Raw genomic sequence first — 27382 nt, forward strand, 5'->3', positions numbered from 1 at the left:
ATATTATATACTGAACCACAAAAGAAACATCACCATGGATAGATATATGAGAAACCTTATTTAACCAAACACTGTAAACATACTTTGAGACATATTAAAATGATGAAACTTGGCAAAACTGATCATCAAGGGGGAAATTAAAGTGTCAAATGTTCTTAAAGTGAAACACAACACAAGTCTCTGAGAAAATGGCATCACAAGTCAGTATCTTGTTTGTCCGCCATGTGCATTGATGACTGCTGTGCAACGTCGATACATGGAATGAATGAGCTGGTTGATGCAGTTCAGCTGCAGTTGTCGGCCTTGGTCGGATGTCATTCAGCCGTCTTTGAATCTCTTCCCACAGGTGCTCAATGGGATTTAAATTGAGACTGAGGGCAGGCCATTGCATGGTTCTGATGCCATTTTGCTGGAGGAACTTTCTTGTTGCTCTCGCAGTGTGGGAACAGCCGTTATGATGCTGAAACTTGTAGTTGCGGCGATGTGCCAAATGAGGTATGTTCTCAAGACTTGATCAATGTACCGAGCTGCTGTGACACCATTGCCTCTCCCTGGACCGATGTTCTGGAAGATCACAGGGCCGACCCTCCGTGCAAGACCAATTCCACCCCACACCATGATGCTCGGACCACCCCACTAGTCTCTCTCAACAACACGAGCATCCGAATAACATTCCCCACAGCATCGCCAGACTCTCTCTCTGCCATCTGCTGTTGAGATACAGGAACGGCTCTAGTCTGAGAAGAGGACTCTTCTCCACTGCTGGTGGCGCCAATTCTGGTGCTGCGTGCCCACTGAAGATGGTCCTGGTGATGACATGGTGTCAGAATGGGTCCTTGGTTTGGCCTGTGACAGTGGAGGTGTCTGCTCGTCAATCGTCAACACACAGTGTCTGCACTAATGTGTCACTGGTGTGTCTCCATGGTCTGTTGAGCAGTTTCCGCAGCAGTAACAAAGAGATCCTGAAGATGCTGTCGCACAATTAGACGATCCTGACGTCGGTGGGTGACCCTTGGTCTTCCACTACATGGTCAGTCATCTGTAGTGTTGGTGGTCATTGCTGGAGCCTGTATATGGTCCTTATGTGGACTTGAAATGCATTGGCTACTTGCCGAGTGGTTTGTCTAGCTTGCAATTGTCCAAGGGCTTGGTGTTGCTGATTTCTTGTCAATCTTGGCATGTGGTAGCAATTCAATAACGAATGAATGTTATCCGATCTTGGTGGATTTTTATAGGGCAAGAAATGGGGAAATGCATTTGCATTTCAATTTGCACAGAACTCACGTGCATCGGGTTACCATGGCCGTTGCATTATGCGTTTGGGCGATTGGTTTTATTGCCATCTGTTTTGTTTATTACCATCAAATTTCATTTTTCCTGACAAGGTAAAGTTAAATGTTAGAAACTTTGACAAAAATTACCCAGATATTTAAATGACAACTTTTCTTGCAATGTTACTTGGGGTGATGTTTCTTTATATAAGAAATAACAGCTGTCTAACATCGTCAATGCACAACTTGACCAACAGTGTCAGTGACACCTCACCTGTGCCATCTCTGCATGAATCGCCTGGTCACATTTAGAAACAAGATATTAATGTGTAGTTATCTTTTAAACTTTAGTCATTCACTTGTCATTTTAACGGCATAAATTATTTCATTATATGATCAATTAGGTCATTACAACAGCTGATTGACAAGCAGAGATGTTTAATAAACAAAAAACATACACTGAACTCAGTGAACTGTATAGCTTTTCAAATGTTTCAAACTGAGTGACAAGATGTCTATCGAAGAGCTTATATCAAACATACAACATGTACATTCTGTCTATTTCACATGTCTTATGCCATACGTTATATAAAGTTATCAACATTTAAAGACAAAAAGAATATAATGTCTTTATGAAACAACTTTGATACTGCTTTCAACTGCTTGGCTAGATTGTGGAGTATAAATGGATGCTTCGCACACACAAAGAAATACTGCATTATGTTTGCCTTGCTTGACAACGGTAATAAGGATAAAGAAGTTATCAATAAATTGTCTCAACTTTGTCATCTGTCAACTTCTAAGTAATGCCTTTGTTGTTTAACGCCAGACTGCAGTATTTCAGCAATATCTGTAAATGATTGAGTCTCAACCAGACAATCCAGTGATTAACATCATGAGCATTGATCTGCACAACTGGGTCACAATGACATGCATCCACCAAGTCAGCCAGCCTGACCATCCCATAAGTCGCCTCTTATGAGAAGTATTGAACATGATCAATGAGAAAACTTTCTGAAACTTGAAATAATGAATAATTTGAAACACAGTAATTCTGGGATTATGAATGAATGTCCCATCAATCTATAACTTGGACTGTATTTTTTACTGGTCAAGCATAGAGGTGTCAATTAATGATGTATCTGGGGACCTGTACTTGTATGCGCTTTAGACTTCTTTATGCTCAAACACAGGCTCACTCAACTCATTGACGGCATCCAACTCCATACGTAGATTATTCTGCTTTGTTGATTGGCTTCAAGCTTCCCAGGTGTCGGCTCATCAAATCCATCAAATGGGTCATTGGAGTCTGAGTTGTCTGCAGAGAGAATGGCATCCTCGGCCCCATCAAAGGCATTGCTTATTCCACATTTAAGGAAGGATTTCTGTACTATGTCTGGAGAAACAGAACTCCACGCCTGCTTCATTCATTTAAGGACCAGGGTTTTTTCTTGGGGCTTCCTGTTGTTTCCTTGGTCAGAACTGGTGTGGCATTGAATAGCAAACTTTGTACTGGTCTCTGTATGCATCTTTGAATGGCTTGTTCCACGACAAGTTTCATGGTTGGAGACAGTGTGTGTGCACCCACCGGGAATTATAGCAAAATCACTGTTGTAGTCACATGACAAGGATTTCTTTCTGGCAGGCGTACGATGTGCTGAGAAAGCATCCCAGAAGTGTACAAGTTTGAGAATTTTGTCGCCAAATACGGTGCAACCAAAATTGCATTACAGCTTCGCTGGCCCAAGCTTTTGGTGTCTTCATGAGGACTACGCCAGTTGGGACATTTTTGATAGGTCAAACACCTTTGATAGGACAAGTGGGGGCATTATAGTATCATCTGCATATGCAGCCAAACAGACAGTCAGGCTTGTTTTGCCCTCCGTTTATCATGGTAATGGTTTTAGTTCCTGTATCCTCCTAAGTTGAATTGCCAGGCATATTGATCAACACTGGGGTTTCATCCATGTTTGCAATTGCGGAGAGTGGCTAGGACTGACGCCTCCTCATGTATATCATGTAGCCCAGAAATGACATCATCGTGACACGCAGTATAGTTTCACTTTTTTTTAACTACATGTGATGCCCTACAGAAACTGATATTATCAGACCTGTCAACCCCTCATCATGACAATGTGGGAGATTTGACTTCAAAATGGGGGAGATTTGCCTCCAAAGGGGGAGATTTTTAAGATAGTGAAGATAAGATAACTTTTATTTTTAATAATGTTACAAAGAAAACCAAATATTTTGAAACAATAAATAATCAATAAGTTTCTTATACGTACAGATTGCTTAATTTCCGTTTGCATTTTCCTCCTCCAAAAATAAACCCAGCACAATCTACCCATATAACTTTCGTTCAAAGATCATCTCAGATAAACGCAAACAGATATTGAAATTTCACAATCGGTAGCTTGACCAGTTGACGACGTGTTCAATCCGACCAGTTGTCAGGCTTCGTTACGATGCAGGTTTTCTGAGTATTTGGCGCGATGTTGGTTACAAAATTCGCCAAAGAAATATCAAATTAATTTATCCTGACGCATCATCATCGCCGTTAATTTCAATAAGATATACTGGTTTTTTTTCTGTCTGCGGTAGTCTGTTGACAGTCCCATTACTTCGCTTCTTAAATTTCCTAGAAATGTTCACGTTATTCCATTCCAAGAAATGTATGCCATATTTGGAAGTACTATTACGTTTTACTACAATTTATGAATGAAATGAGTCTCGTTGTCGTTGTTGACCTTTCTGACCTTGACGTGTATTAATCTCACTGGTTGACTAGTACTGTTGTATGCAAATTAGATTGCAGATCTGGGACGCAAGCAAACTATTAGCTAATCAAATCGTGTACAATAATTACATGATACATCCTCGCGAAATTTGATAAAGTTCTGTTTTGATATTTTCTGTGCACACAAGTCACGATGTCAGTCAAAAGGAAATTTAAGGGTTTCACTTTAAACTTTGACTTTGAAATCCTAGCTGTGAGGAAGCCTGATCGTGTAACTCATTGTTATTTCGACTACCGAATCAACCAATCACGCATAGTGTTGTTTCTGAAGAAGGCGCTTGCAGGACATATTTTGTTTTTATTTCCAAGAGTTCAATGACGTAACTTTGAGGTATGTTGATGTTTTAACAAAGTTTCTGACAAATCTGATAACCAATAAAGTCATGTATAACTGGACTGGCCGGCCATATGTATCTACGTTCTTAAATTATGGAAGAATAAACACGCTAAGAACATGAAGACAACAGTTCATTTCATGAAGTGATGAATACTAATTTTTCATTTCAAGTTCAACCCTTCAGTCACCTGTTAGGACTATCCGAGTTTTCTTAACAGTTTACATTGTTCAATCGTTCACCATATGAATTTAATTACCAGTTGATTACTGGACAAAGGCCCATCTGGGTCCCCCTGCGGGTGGCTGTGAAAAGGGTCGCTAATCCGGGAGCCTACCGGACAGATCGGGACGCAAACTTCCCGTTCATTGTTTTTACTCACGGGACAATGGAGGCGAATTTTTTAAATAATGAAAAATTCTGTTTTGCGGGAGAAATAGTCCATCTTGCGGGAGACTGGGAGATTTCATCAAATTGGAGGGAGGGTTGACAGGTCTGTATTATTCCTCTTCATGAAAGACAACAACCAACTGCAACTTGCTCAAAACATTGGATTTCGAGCTTGCTTCTGCAAACGTAATGCCTCTTGCTTTAATGCTTTTCCTGTAACAATCCTTACTGCGACAATCTCTCATCCATGTAAGTACCTTTTTTACTATGTCAGGAAAGTTTATTTTTCGCCCAACTCCAGATTGACGTTTGGTTTTGTCACACAGTTCGCAGTTCTTGCTTCTGTTTTTTCTATTCTTGCATACACTTTCTATGAACCCCAAAATGTTTTGATCCAATATATTGTGACACTTTTCCACAAATTGTATGTTACCTTGGTGACTTGACAGATTGCCGTTCATGCTTGCACAGTGAGCTTTAAACTTGCAACAAATTACGGTTGCACTGGAGACCTCGTAGTAGGTGCGTATTGATGCATAATTGGTCAATATAGTAATCATGTGACTTAAATTTATACCTGTCTTGTACTGTCGTTACTTTGATGGAAACAAGCATGGCCGATGTTTACATGTTTGACAGTTCGACCGGAGGATTTTATGTTTATTGTGATATGTGGCAGCCTAAGTAAGGAGAAGTATTTACAACGAAACAAGAACCTGTTAACCCATCCAATAAATTTGCGGTGTTTGTTAAAAATGGTGCATGTGCAGTGGGACACTTTCGTGTTTCAAGCATGACCGTTTGATCAGTTGTGTCATCACCGATCCAAAATATAAACATTCAGATTCGAGATACTGTGTCAACTATGCTGTCTGGATTCATCAAGATTAGTTGCCTGATTGAAACAAGTTCTACAGTTCGATTACGCAAGTTTTGTGTACATTGGTCAGTCGAAAGGGGCGCTTATTGGGATTGTTCGCTTGCCAGTATATACTAAACCGCAAAAGAAACATCACTCTAAGTCACCAGATGCATGTCAGTTCCATGCAAATTGAAATTACAAAAAAAATTGCCCTATAAAAATCAACCCAGATCGGATAACATTCATTTGTTATTGAATTGCTACCACATGCCAAGAATGACAAGAAATCAGCGACACCAAGCCCTTGGATGATTGCAAGCTGGATGGACAAAACGCCCGGCAAGTAGCCAATGCATTTCATGTCCACTTTAGGACCATATGCAGGGTCCAGCAATGGTACCAGACCACCAACACTACAGATGACCGACCACATAGTGGAAGACCAAGGGTCACCACCCGACATAAGGATCGTCAGATTGTGGGACAGCATCTTCAAGATCGCTTTGTTACTGATGCGAAAACTGCTTGATAGACCATGGGGACACACCAGCGACACATTAGTGCGGGCAATTGACACCTCAACTGTTACATGCCACACTGAGGACCCCATTCTGACACCATGTCATCGCCGACATGGGCACCAGCATTGGCACCACCTCTTCTCAGACGAGAGCTGTTACTGTATCTCAACAGCAGATGGCCGAGAGAGAGTCTGGTGATGCCGTGGGAAATGTTATTCAGATGCTTGAGTTGTTGAGAGAGACTCATGGGGTGGTCCGAGCATCATGGTGTTGGGTGGAATTGGTCTTGCACAGAGGGCCGGCCCTGTGGTCTTCCAGAACATCGGTCCAGGGAGAGGCAATGGTGTCACAGCAGCTCAGTACTTTGATCAAGTCTTGAGACCACACGCCATACCTCATTTGGCACTTCGCCGCAACCACGAGTTTCAGCATGATAACGCCCGTTCCCACACTATGAGAGCAACAAGAGACTTCCTCCAGCAGAATGGCATCAGAACCATACAGTGACCTGCCCTCTGTCCCAATTTAAATCCCATCAAGCACCTGTGGGACGAAATTCTGAGACAGCTGAATGACGTCCGACCAAGGCCGACAACTGCAGCTGAACTGCATCAGACAGTTCTCAGAGTGTGGGAGAAGTGCCTATGGCCTTCATCAACCGCCTCAATATCCCATCTTCAATGCTCTGAAATTTAAAAAACCACAAAAGATTCAGGGTTGTCATTCACCAGCAAAAAGAAAGAAAATCGTACCGTACTGTATTAGAATATGAATCACCCATTATCTCAAGATACGTTTGATAACCCCACCATATCCTTACACCGCTAATTGTTATGCTGCCAAACCAAGGCGAATCTGGAATTTGAACCTTTGATCAACAGCTCCTGCCACAGCCATTGGGCACAACCCTACCCAGTAAAGTGTTGCACTTTAAACCACTGTGTCCTTCATGAATTTTGAATGTAGCTCAGTGTTTTACTGTTTATCCCCACCAATATACCAGCCAAGGTTGATTCCCAACAAAAGTACACTGAATGAGGGGCCTTTCTCATTTTTCTGTGTGGTAATGTGATTAATGTCGATATGAACCAAACTTCATTCATTGTGAATCTAGATAATTGTGTTACTGCATATAAATATGAAATGTATGGGTTCTCATAAAATGTAAAGTTAAAGTTTATTTTAGAAAAGAAACGTATTTCCAACATATTGCTTATTTTGCTGTAAAAATACCATGTGTCTGTAATGATACTTGTACTTGAATGAGGAAGACTGATCCAAAGTGGAATTAACTGTCCAGTGTCTTTCTGGCAGCTTTTTCCGACCATGTCAAGCAAGTAATAGCAGAAAATTGTGAAAAGGATGTGCTACACTGCTAAATTCCATTTTTTGTGAGCAATGTTTAAAAGACGTCAATACTGACTTCTTCAAATGGAATCAGGTGCTTTAATGGACAACTAATTTTATATTTAGGTTTGTAGCTTGATGTCAAAGAAATAGTACTTGGTGCAACTATATATGGTAACCAAAACATGTTTGATGTGTTGATGACGTACAAGCTAGAATGATCTGCTTTTGGCTTAAAAGGCAAACACTAAGTATTGCCTTCTCTCACTATTGAAGTAGCAAAGATACTAAAACCCATAATTGTTCTAGCATTAGTCAATCGCCATCCATGATGTAAAAATCAGTGATTATCTTGGAGCTCTGATTCTTTATGTTCTGTGTTCCTCCCCATCCATGGTTAAACTCCCTACTTTGAAGTCTTAAATATTCTTCTTCAGACCTAATATTCATCTGTTACATTGTAGTGTCAGTCAAGATCTAGAAATTCATTTTAATTTTACTCTTTGATATCTGATATGCTTGTGTCAGTGGATGAATTCCTTTCTTACAAAAACCTTTGTTGTCTTATTTTCATGTCATTTCCTAGGCCCCAGGGCATTTTTTAAGATTGCAATGCTGGGAATTTGCCTTAATTTAAATGTCACTTCTGAGGTCGGATCAAAAGTGCTTCAGGTGTAGCCATTCACCAGAAACAATGCTTTATAGAGTTGTTTTGTCTTGTGGAACATACTGTTGAGGGATGCTCAATGTTTACACATACACATTTCATACAACAAAAGGTAGGAATTCATGTCTATATGTGTTATGAATCCATCTATTGCTCTATGGTCAAATATGGTAAACTCTAGAAGAACTAAGTCACCCTGTGGACCTTTAATACAAACTCTTATTCACATGAATAGTAATATCAGGTGACATATCTTAGAATATAATTACATATGTTATATGACATTTTCATTTCATTATGGTTGACACTGAATCTTCTTCATACTATTCAAAGTTGACTGTAGTTTGTTTATGTGGAATTCTATCATTTGATTCAATATTTTATATTTTGATTAAATCTCTCTCCAACAATTGAATTGATGCTTTGGTTCCTTAAGGGTAAACGTTTATGTTACACTTTGGCATCAAGATGATGACCAATGATATTCAGTAGATATACTGCCAGGCAAAAGAAAAAATACTCTTGAAAATTGGATTTGATCAAAATATTACAAATGATATCGAAACATTACTATACTGAAAACAGTCACCAAAGCACTAAAAACTTAATATCCAAAACACAAATTATGATACCTGTTTCAAATACATCACCATCGAATAACCATTTTTTGTTTGTTTCATTTATAATCACCATCAAACATGAGTGTGTACTCTCTTTTGGTCGGCAGTTTTGTTTATCATTGTAAGGAAATTACATCAGGGCAGGGTACACTGAAAAGGCAATGTCCTACAATTCGCTCATGTGAGTAGGACTTTGAACCATCTGCATGATGACCAAGGCAGTTCCCCACCTGGCCAACCCTAAGGTTCACATGATTGGGTGTCTTTCAGCAATCATGTACTTAATGCATTGGTGTTGATGAAAGGGAATACCTGAAGAGCATATGGCCTTCCTTGTAATGCAATACCTTGAATGCATCTACATTATGTCTTGTACTCATATTCCTTCATAGCTGTTAACCTTAATATTCGATAAATAGCAAATGAACAAATCGTTTAATGAAATATCCCAGGCATCACCTTGAATGTGAATGGTGTTTCTGGGCTGAAATTAATTTCTCATACCTTGAGATGACCTGTTTAAGAGAATTTTGAGACCTTGTATCTTTAGGCTAGCTAGTCTGCAGAGATGATTTCAGTGAGTCATGTGACAGCTCTTGCTGTAGACATTACCAGTTGCTATCAAACAGATGAGCCAGCTCACAGTGTTAGTGGCGGGAGGGATGCTTTGTAACTATGGTCCTTTGAAACTAGGTCTTGGAGAAGCAAGAACAATGACTCAGGGTGGAAATAACGCATTTAATTACCAAGCTGTACTCTACAAAGCTTTATTGTGTTTGGATCAATATTTAGAAAATTGCTCTTTTCCTTACCGTGAATGTTTAAGTACATTTTTATTAACTTTAAAATTCCTTCTGGAAATTTCTCATTCCAGTGTAGATGCTTTATGACTGATGTTTACTTGAATCATACAATATTAACTGTCAGTTGAAATAACACTATAAGAAAATTCATGTTCATGGGGAGACTGCAAAGCAAATATCAACTTGATTATACTGTGTATGATATAAATGTGTTTGCTGTATGTAGCCATCAGTAAATGCACAATCATGTCACTGGATTTTCGAGTCCATCACTTCATTGACAGGTTTGTTTACAGAGGGCCATTGTCGCATGGCAGAAGTATAGTTGTGCAGAGTCAGGCAACAAACAAATACTTTTTTATGTGAATTGTGAATGGTGAGTGCTACCAGTAGGGCATGATGTACTTCACCTTTTTGTGAACACCTGCTGTCCAGTCCTATAATGTTCACTACTGCTATTTTGCCTTTTACACACAGTGGAATCTGTTTCGATGGATAATCAAGATTGGTTATTTTCTGATGTTGACACATTTTATTATGGATCTATGAAATACCATTTCATTACTTTCTTTTGCTTTGTAAAGTGAAACAGTTTGAAGCATTTGTCTGCATGACCAGTGCAAACAGAAGCAGAATTGTGAACAACACATACACCTGTACTGGACCGCAAAAGAAACATCACCCCAAGTTACATTGCATGAAAAGTTGTCATTTAAATATCGGGGTAATTTTTGTCAAAGTTTCTAACATTTAACTTTACCTTTTCCGGAAAAATGAAATTTGATGATAAAAAAACAAAGCAGATGACAATAAAACTGATCGCCCAAACACATCACGGCAATGGCCATGAGTTCCGTGCAAATTGAAATGCAAATGCATTTCCCCATTTCTTCCCTATAAAAATCCACCCACATCGGATAACATTCATTTGTTATTGAATTGCTACCACATGCCAAGATTGACAAGAAATCAGCGACACCAAGCCCTTGGATGATTGCAAGCTGGATGGACAAACCGCCCGGCAAGTAGCCAATGCATTTCATGTCCACTTTAGGACCATATGCAGGGTCCAGCAATGGTACCAGACCACCAACACTACAGATGACTGACCATGTAGTGGAAGACCAAGGGTCGCCACCCGACGTCAGGATCGTCTGATTGTGCGACAGCATCTTCAAGATCGCTTTGATACTGCTGCAAAAACTGCTCAACAGACCATGGAGACACACCAGCGACACATTAGTGCAGACACTGTGTGTCGACGATTGACAAGCAGACACCTCCACTGTCACAGACCACACCAAGGACCCATTCTGACACCATGTCATCGCCAGGATCATCTTCAGTGGGCACACAGCACCAGCATTGGCGCCACCAGCAGTGGAGAAGAGTCCTCTTCTCAGACGAGAGCCGTTCCTGTATCTCAACAGCAGATGGCAGTGAGAGAGTTTTGCGATGCTGTGGGGAACGTTATTCGGATGCTCGTGTTGTTAAGAGACTCGTGCGGTGGTCCGAGCATCATGGTGTGGGGTGGAATTGGTCTTGCACAGAGGGTTGGCCCTGTGATCTTCAAGAACATCAGTCCAGGGAGAGGCAATGGCGTACAGCTCAGTACATTGATCAAGTCTTGAGACCACACTCCATACCTCATTTGGCACATCGCCGCAACCACGAGTTTCAGCATGATAACGCCCGTGCCCACACTGTGAGAGCAACAAGAGACTTCCTCCAGCAGAATGGCATCAGAACCATGCAGTGACCTGCCCTCAGTCCCAATTTATATCCCATTGAGCATCTGTAGGACAAGATTCAAAGACAGCTGAACGAGGTCCGACCAAGGCTGACAACTGCAGCTGAACTGCGTCAGGCATTCCTCAGAGTGTGGGAGAAGTGCCTATGGCCTTCATCAACCACCTCATCCATTCGATGTATCGACATTGCACAGCAGTCATCAATGCACATGGCGGACACACAAGATACTGACTTGTGATGCCATTTTCTCAGAGAATAGTGTTGTGTTTACCTTTAAGAGCATTTGACACCCTAATTTCAACCTTGATCACTTTTGCCAAGTTTCATCTTTTTAATATGTCTCAAAGTATGTTTACAGTGTTTGGACAAATAAGGTTTCTCATATATCTATCCATGGTGATGTTTCTTTTGCGGTTCAGTATATTAGGGCTGGGGGTGAGTCCAAATTTACTATCTGGGTACCCACCCCCCTATTACCCAACCCTGCCCGGGTACCCGCTGTAGATATTTAGAGATAGGTACAAGCTGTCCGATTTGGAGAAGTTTGACCGTAGCCCCGGCAAAATGTTTTTAGATACACGTGTAATTCGATCCGGTCATGCATACACTGAAGTTTACTGCATGAAGTTTTATCTTTATTCAAACATATAAAAGTCATTAGGAATGGGTGCATTGTCAGAAAGAAATGTGAACATTAGTGACTTATAGTGTAACCATAGAGTTTTAGATAATGTTTGTCATTAAACAATATATCACGTGACTAACCACGGGTCCGGGTAGTCCTGTGGGTACCCGGGTCCTACTTAGGACCCATCCAACCCAAGTACCCGAGTTACCCGTTCCAGCCCTAACACTTATGCTGTAACACTAATCATTGTGGAGATTCACAAAAACAACTAATGATCCAGATGAAAGATTTAGAACCTCATTGTAAAATATAATGACATAATGAGACAAATAGTGTAGATAATTGAAGATAATTATTACGTAAATATCAGACTGAACTATTTCTCACGAGTAAGTGAATGATGTCAGCAATATTCCTCCTATATCGTGGTGACCTATAAATAATTAACCAGGCCAACTCGCAGAACAACAACTACAACAATAACAACAAAAAGACACTGCATATCAAGGAAACATGCAACGCTCAGCAGGGGTTGTCTAAAAATAGCACTGCATCTCAGTCATTGCGATAAGCATTTAAGCATCTATAAAAGGCAATATAACTTAGGCAAGTTGATTGAAAACTTTGAACCACTTCATATATTTTGGGAATAATTTCAATGCAGGAGAATTCAACAGGTGATGGGTGTTGTCATAGCAGTGGCCTCATTTTCTGAACTAGATGTTGATTTTGTATAATGTTCTCAGAATGGACTGTTGATTTGTGCCATAGTTCTCTCAAATTTTAGCATAAAAAAGTAGGCTTGAAATGGCAAGGGAGAAAACTAGACTTTGATATCATGGACACTCTTGTCTTGGGAATATGTGTTTACCCTTGTGTTTTGAACTGTATGCACTTACATCTGGGGGGCATGGGTGGCCCAGTCGTCTAAGGTGTTGCAATTCGCTGTGCAGAGTTGCGTCCCTTGGACTCTCCAGAAACCAGTGATCTTGGGTAGAATCCCGGTCCGCCCTGATTGTGTTTGTAGGTTTGTCAGCACCATACCCATACTCATAGGTTTCACCAAAGTGCTAAATGTCTGAGACCTGCATCATTCATGGTTTTATTCCCACATCAAGCTGACATGCTGCGATATAACTGGACTACTGTTTAAAGCAGCGTTAAACTTAACTCACTCACTCATTTACATCTAAAATACAGGGAGAATCAGGTGAGCTATTATCTGTCACTGACAATTATCAGAAACTTCACAATTGACAAACGCCCATCAGTGTTAATCTTAATGACACTGTTGTAATAATGAGAATAATTAATGTGCATTTTTCATGAAATGATTAACCACAAATAGCTGAGTGACTACCAAGGTACAATTAGAAATTATCAGGCTATTACACTTACCAGGTGAACTACAACTAATAGATCAGACAAAATAATCACCAGATATAAAGACAGTAAGTGGTAATGCTGCTTTGGTTTGGTAACTGTCTACAGTGTGTGTTATAAATATTCTGGGATTAATTTCTCATTTTGAGTTGTTAGATGGGAATAGCCCAGACTGATCCTTTCCTCTGGGTATCATTATGTGGAAATAGCAGTCAGTAAAGCACCAAGACAGGGTCAGCTTTGGTTAAGTGATTTGTATTTGTACTGGACTTTACCCAAGCACTGGACACAAACAGTGACATAGACTTCAATCAAAGACTGTGCTTGGCAATGAGGACTATTAGTCAAACAAACACTTCACAAATGCAGAAATAGATTGGAGGCTACCTGATATATAAGGTCTTCTAGGTATACAGAGTGAGGTGAAATGGGGTTTTATGTCATGTTCAAGATATGTGGGTATATAAAATAAATGTTATAGTGTAATTTCTAATATATTTTTTTATATCATCCTCATTTTCTATCGTTAAAATTTTCGTTTATTATTATCTATCAATAATTGTTTTGTCAATAATGCATATATAGATTACTTAACGAGTCTCTGTTTTTATTTAAAGTGTATTTAAAAATGTATCAAACGAGCAAAAGCAAGTAATAGAAACAGTATCTAATGGGAAAAGGGTTGTAATTTATTTATTACTCATTTGAACTTTGCACATTATCGAAAATTCAAAGTTGAAACAAAACATTTTGGTTTAAGGATGGAGTATGAATACATTACATTCGTTGCTTATGAATCAGACCGCAGACTGTTCTCGCCAAGATAGATTATTAGAAACGAGAAGATTCCAATTCTAAAAATCATGTTCATAAATGCATTTATATACACAAACATCACCAAGTTAGAAACATCTGCATTCAACGGAAAGTATAGCTGCTAACTCAGTTTCCACATGTAGGTGAGGAAAAAGGCCTGTGAGACTCATCGAGTCATGTCATGTTGGTTATGTGACTTCATACAAGTCATCAGATGGTTTCTCTATTATAAACTTAGTTTTAATTACTGTTAAGCTGCAGCTTCTGTTCAGTTTCGGAGCCTGAACGATTCACGACATGAGATTGTGTGAGGACGACATTTCTAACAACTCACACTTAGTCCAAGGGGCGTTACTCTCATTTACAACACAAAGTTGAAGGTCGTAAGAAGACATAGTGATGAATGTTATGATTTTTCAATATAAATGATTTGTTTGTAAGTTTTGCTATGGACCTACATAATGCCACCATGCTTGCACTGCAACCATACAAAAGTGAGAATCTGTATGATTGCTCTTTTTCTAATGCATTTGTTCGCGAGTTCTTCAATAGGTCATAGGTAACTGAAAAAAGTCATGGACTTGACATATTCAAGTAAAATATGTCCATAATACAGTATTATTGAGTTGCATGCATTGTGCATGCATCTCAGGTGATTTGTGAAAAATGTTAGTGTCCATTGGGAGTAGATGAATGTGATGTTATTAAACACTGCTTAATAATGGTGTTTAGTTATCAAAAAGGCAGTCAATGGTATTTAATGATTTACTGATCAATAAAAAGTCATGAATCATTTGTCATTTGACTGCAACCTTTTCTTTTTATATAAAAAAATATATGTTGAAGTGATTTTTTGTAATAGATTAAAGCTACTAAATTTACCTGAAATTGGCTTTCACCATGAGAATCCTATGGTATATAATGCTGAAACCTAAACTACATCTTGAAGTACTTGTCAGAGTGCTATGACCTTCATTTCTTATGAAACAAAGAATTATTTTAGTACTACTTTCATTGTAACTGAAAGGTTTCTAAATTAAGCTATTATTTATTGGCTAAAATGCTGCTCTACCAATGTTCAATAGGGAAAAACACATGGAAAAACCCAGAATACATATTCATGGACATTACTTGTGGCAGGTAGGGTAGCTGGGTGGTTAAAGCGTTTGCTCGTCACGCCTAGAACCAGGGTTCGAAATGTGTGAAGCCCATTTCTGGTGTCCCCCACCATGATATTGCTGGAATATTGCTAAAAGCGGCATAAAACCATACTCACTACTTGTGGCAGTTTGATAGGTGTATATAATGGTGGAATGTGTCGACAGCAGACTCTTAACTTCTGTTAATACCAAAATTATTACAATGTTATTATGTCATGAAGTAAAATTTGGCTAATCCAGACTTCCTTCGCTCTGTATTCTGTACTACTGAACTTATGCATGATTAATGCTGTCTGGTCGGGATTCAAATTTCACACAACTCATGCAATACCTGGTAAGCTGTTCTCATCAGTAAGCTGCCGTGTATTATTGGGTAGATCTATATTTTGAGCCTTTACAATCTTCACTGGTCGACCTTCACGACCTGTCTCATTTGAAAATGCCTTACTTAGCATTTCCTTGTTTAGCATAAGGTTCCACTGACTGCATGGAAGTGAGACCACATGTGAAGCATACAAAGTTAAACAGTATTATTCAATCAAAATTAATCAGATTATATTCATCAAAACTATTTACAATGAATGATTATTTTGAAAACTGAACGCAGGGTCATTTTTCCTCACCAGATCAATTTTCTGATAATTCAGAGGAAATAGTAAACACTGTGTAACATGCATGGCCAAGCACTTCTTTTCATTTGTGTTTACAAGTCAGACACTTTGTAAAAGTTTTAGATTACATTTTACACACAACTTAAGTAACAGAATGTATTACGGAGTTTGTAAAAGTTTTGCAAGGATAATTCTTTCAGTTAATTTGTAACATCATCGATACAGGGACCTGACTGGTCTATAATTTCAAATAAATATTGTCGGTATTGGCAGATTATAATAATAAATTTACGTTCTTTCAAAGGATACCTTTACACTCGGTATATTGCTTTGGGGTACAGTGCCTATAACTTCCCTGCAGTTCCCTACATTTGTCCACAGTGTATGACAAACACTAATCAATATGTTCTATATGTTCCACTATGTTTAGAGAAGTAGAAGTCAACTTAGGCCACACTACTTTTTACTTTCTTTACCGATTTTTTACAGGAAATACATTGTCAGAAGGTGAAAATAAAATGAAATAAAAAAATTCAAAAAGCAATTCAGATTTTCTCATCAACTACAAGTAGTTTGGTATGAAATAAGAGCTTTATGTTTTTTCTTGTTTATTTGTTTATGAAACATTTATACAAAATCATTAATAGTGGGTCCTTGTTTAGAATATATATTTTTGTGTGCAATAAGTTATCAGCTTATTGGAGGGGTAAAAATAGGATCTATATTTTTTTCCATTTCAACAAAATTTAGTCAATGGATTTGTAAAGCAAGTAAAAAAAGTGTGGCCTTATGAAGAAATCTGTGGTTATGTAATGGTTACAGATGCGACCTTGTCGTGACACGTAGGCCACTGGAGTTACCTCTTCAATCTAGTTAGGCTAGGGCTGTTTCAACAACACCCATCTATCTACATCTGTCATATCTATGATTACCAGCAAACATGTTGATTAAAAGTTAGAGTTTAAAAGTATTGAATGTATTTTTACTTTCCTTTGGGTCCTGTCAGTTGAATATAATTACACCAATGTCTAGACATGTGTTTTAGATATTTCAGCTTTAACACTTTTTCAGAAGACTTCTAATTTGTATCTGTTCATGTGTTGCATAAACTCACAAGAACAGTGTACATGTCCAACTAACAGTGGTGATAAGTTTTGCATGTTTTACACAAGCATGCAGCTTATAAGGAGCTATGGTATAACTCGGTCATAAATTTGTTTTCATCGGTGAGATTTTTAACAGAACAGCAATGAACAATCAATTACCATAATGCACAGAGCAGTAACAGTAGCAATCTCCATTATAATATTGACATTCCTCAACACAAGCTTTTACAATAAATTGACAAGGTCGTACCTCCAACCAATAAGTGAATAGCCAGACATGGCTCTTTACCCCCCAAAATTTAGCCATTGTTCCCCTGTCACGGCCCATGGATGCAAACTGTAAGGAGGGACTGTGTATGCCCCAACATTTAACGATTGACCTGTCCATATCTTGTCAGAGAAAGAAAGGCTAGGCTTTGAAGGGACTCAGTAGTGAAGCGAGATCGCCTGCTAGTTGGAATGTCGCCAGTGGTTGGCTCACCTCGGTTTGGCGATGAGCTCTCTCCCTCTCTTTCTCCCTCGTGTAACACCTGAAAGGGTCCCAGTGCATGAATGAATGTGGGTGCTGGATTGGCTCTCTTGACACAGGTTATCGTACAGTACGCAAGGGAAGGCAGTGTGCCAAAACGCTATCTGTGTGTCTGTCATACGCACTTGTGGATATACATTGCTGCTGGATTTTAACCAGTTCAGACAGAATATGTGGGATTTTCATATTTGAAAACATGTGAGGTAGGTGTTTGTTTTAGGTGTGAGTTTGTTGTTATTTGTGTCATGAATGAAGATATTTATTGTGGACAATGTTGTGCTGTGTTTTCGTTGAATGTACTTGTTTATCCAAAGGGCAGACACAACGCTACCGGGGCATAGCATGTTGACTGAAGACAATCGAATCACGGTTATTTATACTTTCGTTATCTTATAGTTTATTAATACTTCATGACTAATAAATGTGGGAAAGGAATGTTCTATCTATTTATCTATTTCTAAACTCAGATATGATTCCTATTATATTGTGTTTTATGCTTTTTATCTAATTTTAATATTTATGAATAGGAAAAAAATATTTTAAGTTTAGGTATTAATAAATTATCAACCAGGGAGATCATGTGAGTGAGTGAGTTGAGTTTAACGCCGCTTTTAACAGTATTCCAGTTATATCGCGGCGTGTCAGCTTAATGTGGGAGGAAAGCCCGAAGTGATGCAGGTCTCAGACGTTTACCACTTCGGTGAAACCCACGAGCACAGGTATGGTGCTGACAAACCTAGAAACATAATTGGGGCGAACCGGGATTCGAACCCACAATCATAGGTTTCTGGAGTGCCCCAGGGATGCAACTCTGCACAGCGAATCGCGACGACTGGGCCACCCGTGCCCCCAGGGAGATCATGAATTGAGGTAGTAGATCTGCAGAAATGAGAACATTCATTCGTGTTATAGTAAATATTTCTGCATAATTATTCATGCTGTTTGATTGTTGTTCACAGAAATAAGGATAGAATGAAAATTAATATTTCACAAATTGAAGGCTGATCTGTGGGGAAAAGGGTATGGTTTTGATATCTATATTGTTCTCATAACAAGTGCAACAGATTAGCCCAAAGGCTGATATTGGTTGCCCTGTCACATTGCCTTGGGACATGCTGATGAGTAACAAATGTTTATGTAGAAACACAAGTATCTTGACAGATGGTGACGTTTGTGGAAGGAATGTCATGTATATAGCTGTGTAGAACATTTCTGGTTTGCTGCGAAGGTACAGTTATTGACACGTTATTCTTTATTTGCTGAATGTAAAAAACACAAATTTCTTGTTGAAAAATATCTTTTGGGTAGTAATATGGTATTTATTGATATTTTGTGTAAAAGAAAACTTACATAGGAATCTCCATTGAAACATTGTTATATGTCATAAACCAGAAGTTGTTGTCCATAAAGTTGTACGTTTTGTTATTTACTCAACAACTTCTAGAATGTCAATCAAACATATTCTGTGTATGTATGATTAGCAAGTGAGTGAAGTTTTTTTATGCCATAAAAACATCAGAAGCCTGTAATATGTTGTCACATGAATTAGTGAGTGAATGAATGTATATTTTTACTCAAGTTGTTATGTCATGTCTACCTGAAAACTAAAAGGTCCGAACCAGATAAACCAGTGGTTGATAGCAGAAGCAATAATTGACACTAGTGTCGTATTCATATGGTGACACAAATTCATCATGGTTTTCCATTGTAACCAACAGATCCCCATGTTTGTCAGGTCCTATGACAAACATGGGGCATTGGGTACTTGTTTGGGTCCAGGGTCCTTACAGGGATAACTGGAAGACACAAAAGCAATAGTGAGAGCATTGACCCTTGCCTCTGGAGTGTGAGGACATACACAGGAAACTGGAGATTTCTGGTCAGTCACTGGTCTAGATTAAATCATTCATCTAAGGAAAACCATTGTGACCACCTGAATCCCATGTCTGTTGCATTGGGGACAAATCTGTGGTTTTGGAGACCTACAGTTAATTTTGTTGACTCAAAGTACTTAAGGATGTAAAGATACATTTAAAGTTACCTGTATAGTTCAAGGCAAACCTTGTACAGATACCCAAATATAGTTCAGATAAGGATTCTGTTGATACCAGAAAGTTAATCACTTACATGATACATCAAGTTAATTGAGTTTCTTCAGTGTTATAATTCTAAAGTCTATGGATGGGGTCATCATTTATATGAGTCCTCTCGTGCTAAAATAGCTATTGTGAATTGTTGTTTTGACACGTTTCCACATCGACTTCTTGTCCAATCATTAATAACATGGTCATATTAAAGTGCATATCAGTGAGAAACAGGCTTTATTGTACCACATCTTTCTGTTATTGACAGTGTTCCTGGGTATTGACCTACAACCGCTGTGTATGGATATTGCAATGGGCAGAACAACAGGACACACGGGGGGGGGAAGCACAGGTGTTCAGGCACATAATGATAGCACACGTTTGAAATCAGACACAGCAGCTGGATAAGGGTACTTGAAACTCAATATAATCAGAGAACCTGGGGCTATATTTAAAAATACTAAACAAAAACTTGCTCTGTGCTATTGATTTCATGGAAAATTTACATTTGAGATCATAGAATATAGTTTGAAAGTGAGTGGAGATATATTTCAGGTAATGCATGTTGATGTAATTCCTATTGCTATTGATGTGGATGATATGCAATAATATTATATGCATCTGTGTTAATTGTCTTCTATTTTGGAAAATAGTGTTTGATATGTCACATATATTATCATTAACTATCATTTACTATCATAACAAATTGTTGTGCTTTTGGATATCTGACCAGTCCTATCTTTGGTGCCAATATCAAACATTTATTGATTTAATGATTTTGTTCAAGTCACCTTTACTTTGTATTTAAACAACACTTTCTGTAAGAAATATGTATAAAAGAAAAATGAAAATCTCCTAATTGATATCCTTTAGAGCAATATCATTGACTTGCTTTAACCATACTTGTGTTAAGTATTTCAATGTGATTTTTTATGTTGATTATATTAAGTTTTCAGAATAATGCCTGTTTTTACTTTTGAAAGAAAGTCATGTGTGAAATTGTTATTACATGCTCATGTTAATGATTTTGAAAGGAAGAAATTTCTGCGTGTTGATATATATGATTATGATTACTGTTATGTATTCGAGAAAGACATCTCCCCAATGATTGCCCTATTCTTCAGCAATGTCAATTAGTAATACAGTGATAAAAATAGGCCATCATCAGGGCAGTATCAAGCCAGACAATAAACAAATCAAGAGCTGCATATTTCATCAGTTGTGCTGTGTAAAGCCCCATGAGTGTAGAGTTGTTGAAGAGAAGCAGTGTTGAAGCTGTGTGCTCATGTAGCTGTCCCGCATAAAAAAAAACTCTCTTTGATATCACAGATAAGGAAATAAGATCAAGCATGCTTTGTGGTGTAATCGCATCAAGGTAAACTGGGCCATACAGGTGGCACAAGTGATACACGTATCAGCTGTCACAGTTTATGCTGCTTCTATTGATCAACTACCAGGAACTTCAGGACACACAGAAATGCATGCCAACTGGTATATATCGCCATTAGTGACTGATGTATATTGCATTCTGAATCAGGCAGTTGTTTCGTAAAATGCAAAAGAAAGATTATTTTTATTTTTTGCAGCTACATTACACTTATTGCAGTTATTCTACGTGAATGAGGAAACACATTCTGGAATGGATTAGGTTCATAAATGTAAGATTATTCCAAACATTGGTTGGTTCACCAGCACATATGTGGATCACATTGTACTTAACGACAAGACAGTGTTGTGTAGGTGTTCAGGATGAAACAGTAGTATCAGGTGCTGTTAGTTTGTTCATGCAGTGTGGGATACTAGTTTATCACGCTGATAAATCATATTGGCAGTGAATGAAGAACAGTAGTATACAGATTATATATAACCTATATACGCATGGATGTGAAATTATTCTTTTTACCAGATTAATGGTAAGAATTTAATCACATTAAACACTATCATCTGCAATGTAGATGTGTAAATTTCAGACATTAAAATAGGTATCATCACCTCAGTACATCAACATTTTGTTTATTATTTTGTACATGCACACATTTGCTGTTATTCAAAGTCCCCTCCATAATTACGTCATTCAAAACTTGCCCTACTGGAATAATAAGCATACCAAGCTGGCAAGACCAACAGTGGAAATTGCTATAAAGAGATGTTGGATGATATGATACAATGATAGTGCACATGATGCATACATAGTTAAATTAACGTGAAATAGACGGAAATTGCAGTCCACTCCCTGTGTGGCAATGATGATATGGAGAGTCTGCAACCTGAGGCTTGTATGCTTTGATCATGAACAACAGAAATTTACGCTCCAGGTTTTGTTTGTGCAGCGGAACATGCACGACCACTTGTCTGTGATATATGGCTTGATATTGCTGGCAGTGACAAGACTAGTTTATGATTCTCTAGGTGAGAACAATAAACCTTCTAAAGCTTTGTATGTCGTTGGCATGTGAGGTTTATTTCTCTTTAGGGTATCTTTTTTTACAGTGAATTTTCTATTAAGTGAAGACAAGTACCACAACTTGAAGGCTTTAGAAAGATCACAGGGTCTCACTTGATTTGGTGAAAACTTAAATCTCAATATGAGTACATAATAGTTTGAAAAACAGCTACAAAATCCTTATGTATCAATATATAGTGAACAAAAACATTAGGGATCATGAATATTTCAGTGGATAATTTTTGGAGTGAAGACTGAGTACATTATTTCATAAAAATATCCCCAAAAATAATCATGATCCCAAATTTCTTTTTGTTCAATATAGGATAAATGTGGCTGTTATAATGTGCACTTTACTTGTATTCTGTTAAAGCATGAAATGTATATTTTAACTTGTCTATGACCCTGCAACATTTATCAAGGTAATGATATGTTCTTGAAAGTTTTGCCTTTCAAGTGAATTTATGTTAAAAGCTCTGAATTTTCCTTTTACTGCTAGTTGTTGCATTAAAAACACTAAAAAAAATATTAAAATCATCAGCTTCTTACTTAGCTAAAATGTCAGCTTCCTTCCACACCATTATTGAACTTCCTGTCTATTCATAACTCCAAGTTCTTTTCATAATTAACCAGCTTTTGTACCAGCAATTTGTTACAGCTTTACTGAATGATAATACAAAAGAGCAATATCAATCTTGCACAGTAATCCTGAAATGAGATCAGCCCATTTATTATTTGATAAAAAACAATACTGGATCTTCATTAGTTGCCTGTATCCCAGCACACATATCGTTCATCTGTCACTGCATGGTTATTGCGCCAAGAAAATTGCACTGCATGTGGTTTCTATATCTAATACAATGTTGACTGCATTGCAGCAGGGTTCTAACTAACCATTGATCCAGAGGGCATTAACTAAGTGAAGGATTGTTTTTAATGTCCACCTTCCATTTGTAACTTTTAGCCATCCGTGCTGACTCATAAATGGCCAGCATTTACAGTCCTTTTGGAAAATGATTGTTATTAACGAGTGCACTAATGACTACTCATTGTTGAAGTTCATCTCTCCCATATTGGCCAAGCAATAGTCTGTGTTGTACAAATGTAATTACAAATCTATTCTCTCACAGTCCAGAATCTCATGACTGCAGATAAAAATAAAACTTGTTGGCAATCAAGTTACATGTTCTTCTTTTGTAGTAACAGGTCTGTACGCATGCAGATTCCAGCATAATTTGATAAAAGGCTGCATGGTTAGCCTCAGGGTTAGACTACTATAGCATCTCATCAATCTTAAATCCGGAAGAATAAAACAAGATTTAAACATTCTGTTGAGACAATGGTATAAAGTTAGAAGAAAGGGTGTTATAGGCATATATTATTGGCCATAAATAAGAATGATGGATTGAAAAGTTACAAAATATACAGTTGTCACTTCTTTTGAAGAAGATATTAAATATGAAAATTCCATCAGGGTCTACTGCTTCCTGCATATGATATAGATCCATTCAGGGACTAGATGTTTCCATCAAGGGAATGCAGCAGTTGGTTGTAAAACATCTTTCACCATGTTGAAAGTTGAATGCTGTAAACATCATTGATTTTCTGCTCATCAGCCTGGATGATATTGACTTATATCAGCATGGCTATAGAGTTGAGCAGTGTACAGTGTGATTTCTGTTATTTCACTTGCGCCCAACTCTCTATGTGCAATATAACCTTGTATACTCTGCTCGTAGCTTCACTTGGTCATGGCTTTGAACTTAGTGTCTGGGGAAATGTGGACCCGGGGAAACAGTTGAAAGTGCTGTTTTAGTGCTGTTAATTTCAACAGTGCTGGCTTGATGTACTGATGAGTGAGTATGGCTACATTATACTTTTACAAAGGGGTAGAAGTAAGTTTATTACATTTAGGATGTATTTGATATTTTATTTACGAGAATGGATTGCAAGATACAATCATGAGCACGGTGAAAAGATGCTGCATTTTGAGCTTTTGTGAACTGCATAACATTTGGTATATGCCTGGGATGCCTTTTATAGTGATGCATCAAGAGGATGATGCAAGTCAAATGGAGTAACCTTTTATGTGACTATATTGCTGTATTTGTTATTCATACCATTCACAATCAAAGCATATTTTGTGGCACTGGAACTCGAAAGTGTGATTGTTTTCATGATTTTAAGAAACATTTCAGAATGACATACCCCTTGTTTCATGAGATTGAGTTTGGTTAGATTGTCTTAGATTTTCTTAGATTATCAGAGGTATCTGTTTAACTGGATGTTAGAAGTGTATTGATATGTATACACTACTTTTAACACCATTGTTGAAGTGTGTATAGAGGCAATTGGTAGGAAGGAAAGGAAATATAGGTCAAAAGTAAATGGTGAAAGTTGTGCCTTTGAAATGTGTATCATGCATATTGCTGCTTGAGGATCTTTCAAATAGAGGAATTTCAAAATATCAAAATGACTGTTAATGCACAGATGTCATGCTTTAAAGTAAACACCAGTGTACTGTACAGAACATATGCTATGTATAGCATGGTAAAAAGAAAACAGCTGTTGGAGTATAGCTTGACAATACATTTCATGATCTGCACATGCGTAACAAGTGATCAGTAATATGAGAACGGTAGAATACAGACTGCATCAATTACGTTAATACAATACACCACACATGTACAAGGTTAACGTCTATTTATTATGATTATCGAATGTGCCTACCATGCCATCATTTTGAAAAAGTGTACAATCACCCATGAATCTCATTCATGAAATGTCATGGGAAAAGGTTATGCGCACAAGAAAGATTGAGGATGTAAATATTATTGTTGCAGATCTTCTCTATCCCAATGAAGAGGTAATTGAAGGGTAGGCTTGTTAATGACCTGTCAGTCTCATTTATCTGTCTGCTTTTATCCCTCACAACCTGACCCAGATGAATGCCAGTGACACACTACTTGCACAAACTCAAAGCTATTATATTCACGTTTTATTCCATGCCTAGCAGTTGACAGTCACTGTGATCAGGGATATGTTTGTACTGTATACTAACGTATATGTATCTAGTGGGCACTTTACATCTTTGTGACATGTAAAGGGTGGTTTGTGCTTCAACCTATTAATGACTGCGTGATGTAACATGTACAAGGATGGTTTATACACCCTTGTGTTTGTTCCTCATTAAATGATCTAATGTGTACGAGGATGGTTTATACATCCTTGTGTTTGTTGCTCATTGAATGATCTAATGTGTACAAGGATGGTTTATACACCCTTGTGTTTGTTATTCACTAAATGATCTAATGTGTACACGGATGGTTTATACATCCTTGTGTTTGTTGCTCACTGAATGATCTAATGTGTACAAGGATGGTTTATACATCCTTGTGTTTGTTGCTCACTGAATGATCTAATGTGTACAAGGATGGTTTATACACCCTTGTGTTTGTTGCTCACTGAATGATCTTTTGTGTACAGGAATTGTTTATACATCCTTGTGTTTGTTGCTCACTGAATGATCTAATGTGTACAAAGATGGTTTATACATCCTTGTTTGTTGCTCACTAAATGATCTAATGTGTACAAGGATGGTTTATACATTCTTGTGTTTGTTGCTCACTAATAATCTAATGTGTACAAGGATGGTTTATACATCCTTGTGTTTGTTGCTCACTGAATGATCTAATGTGTACAGGAATTGTTTATACACCCTTGTGTTTGTTGCTCACTGAATGATCTAATGTGTACCGGGATGGTTTATACATCCTTGTTTGTTGCTCATTGAATGATCTAATGTGTACAAGGATGGTTTATACATCCTTGTTTTATTTGCTCATTGAATGATCTAATGTGTACAAGGATGGTTTATACATCCTTGTTTTATTTGCTCATTGAATGATCTAATGTGTACCGGGATGGTTTATACATCCTTGTTTGTTGCTCATTGAATGATCTAATGTGTACAGGGATGGTTTATACATCCTTGTTTGTTGCTCATTGAATGATCTAATGTGTACAAGGATGGTTCATAGGTACTTGTGTTTGTTGTTCATGGAATGATCTAATGTGTACAAGTGTGGTTTGAACATTCTTCTATATTGCTCACTGAATGATCTAATGTGTACAAGGATGGTTCATGCATCCTTGCTTGTTCACTGTATACATTAACTTATAATAATTGAATTAACAATCTTGGAATGCATGCAAGGGTGGTTTACATCCCAAAGTTATTGACAGTCGGTTTTCAGTTCAACACTCTTCCTTAGCATTACAGTTTTTGCATACATTGCGAAAAATATGAGAAATGACACTGACACTTGACACTTTTTCACCAAAGGGTCAAGTCTGATTGTTTTTGAGAACCCATTGTTGTATTTTCAGCCTGTACAATACAGACATTGTCACTGTAAGCTGAAATTCTGTATCTGGGAGGATTTACCAAAGAACACTGTGTCCTGTAACAGCTGTTGTTAATGGTGATGCTTCGAGGGATGTGTATATGCATCATACATTATGTGGACCATGTACAGCATTGATGTAGCAATGTAACATTCCATGTGTGTTACCTTTTAAACAGGATGTATAGAAACTAATTCCTGTTTTATAAGTCAAATATATTGTCGAACTTGTTTAATCTAATCACTGAAATGCATTTTTTAGTTTGCATTATTAACGATAATACCATCAACAACAAATATTTTAATTATATTTACTCTTTTCATCTGTTTAAAACTTTCCTTACTGAAGTACTGCAGTCTCATAACATTGTATTCAAGGAATAAAAACATGTCAGTCAACATTAAATGTGCAAATATATGTGTCACTCTGAAATCAATAGTCATACAGTGAACAAACATCCCTTTGATAACTATTTCAATATAGAATTTAGAAAAATGCAATTTTCTCAGTCACATTTCAGTACTTGAGGAAAATCTAATTTTCAGTCATTTTCCCCCAAGGTTGCCAACTGTGGTACATGCTGTCAAAGAAGATATGTGTCAATAAATATGTTTTGTGCGGCATATGGCCTATAGAGTTCAAAGTGTACATATTTAGAATGTTGATGGTAAAGGATAGAAAAGCAAAAATGATGGGCTCCCTGCCATGGCATTGTAATCTATTTTCTTTATGGTCTTGTTCTACTTGTAAGTCTGTGATTAATGTTTTATGAGTTTTGATATGAGGCAAACATTGCCATGAATTCATACAGTGTGTAATATGTTCCACATGAATGACCGTCTCTGTT

General features: G+C 37.8%; 1 protein-coding gene across 6 annotated transcripts in view; it reads left to right on the top strand.

Moving 5' to 3' along the window:
• LOC124137048 (neurexin-3-like) overlaps positions 1–27382 on the top strand; it is a 181742-nt gene that overhangs the window by 39081 nt on the left and 115279 nt on the right. Inside the window, exon 1 of one of the 6 annotated variants that reach the window (XM_048403876.1) lies at positions 17447–17804. The exons of 2 other annotated variants lie outside the window; for them this stretch is intronic. The gene's annotated coding sequence lies outside the window, so the exon portion shown is untranslated. Of the gene's footprint in view, positions 1–17446; positions 17805–27382 lie in introns of those variants that run through there. 3 more of the 6 variants (XM_048403880.1, XM_048403879.1, XM_046503152.2) reach the window with 3 other exon arrangements.

Source organism: Haliotis rufescens, unplaced genomic scaffold (assembly GCF_023055435.1).
Source record: "Haliotis rufescens isolate VD_foot unplaced genomic scaffold, xgHalRufe1.0.p SCAF_3, whole genome shotgun sequence".
In the NCBI taxonomy this organism is placed as follows: Eukaryota; Metazoa; Mollusca; class Gastropoda; order Lepetellida; family Haliotidae; genus Haliotis; species Haliotis rufescens.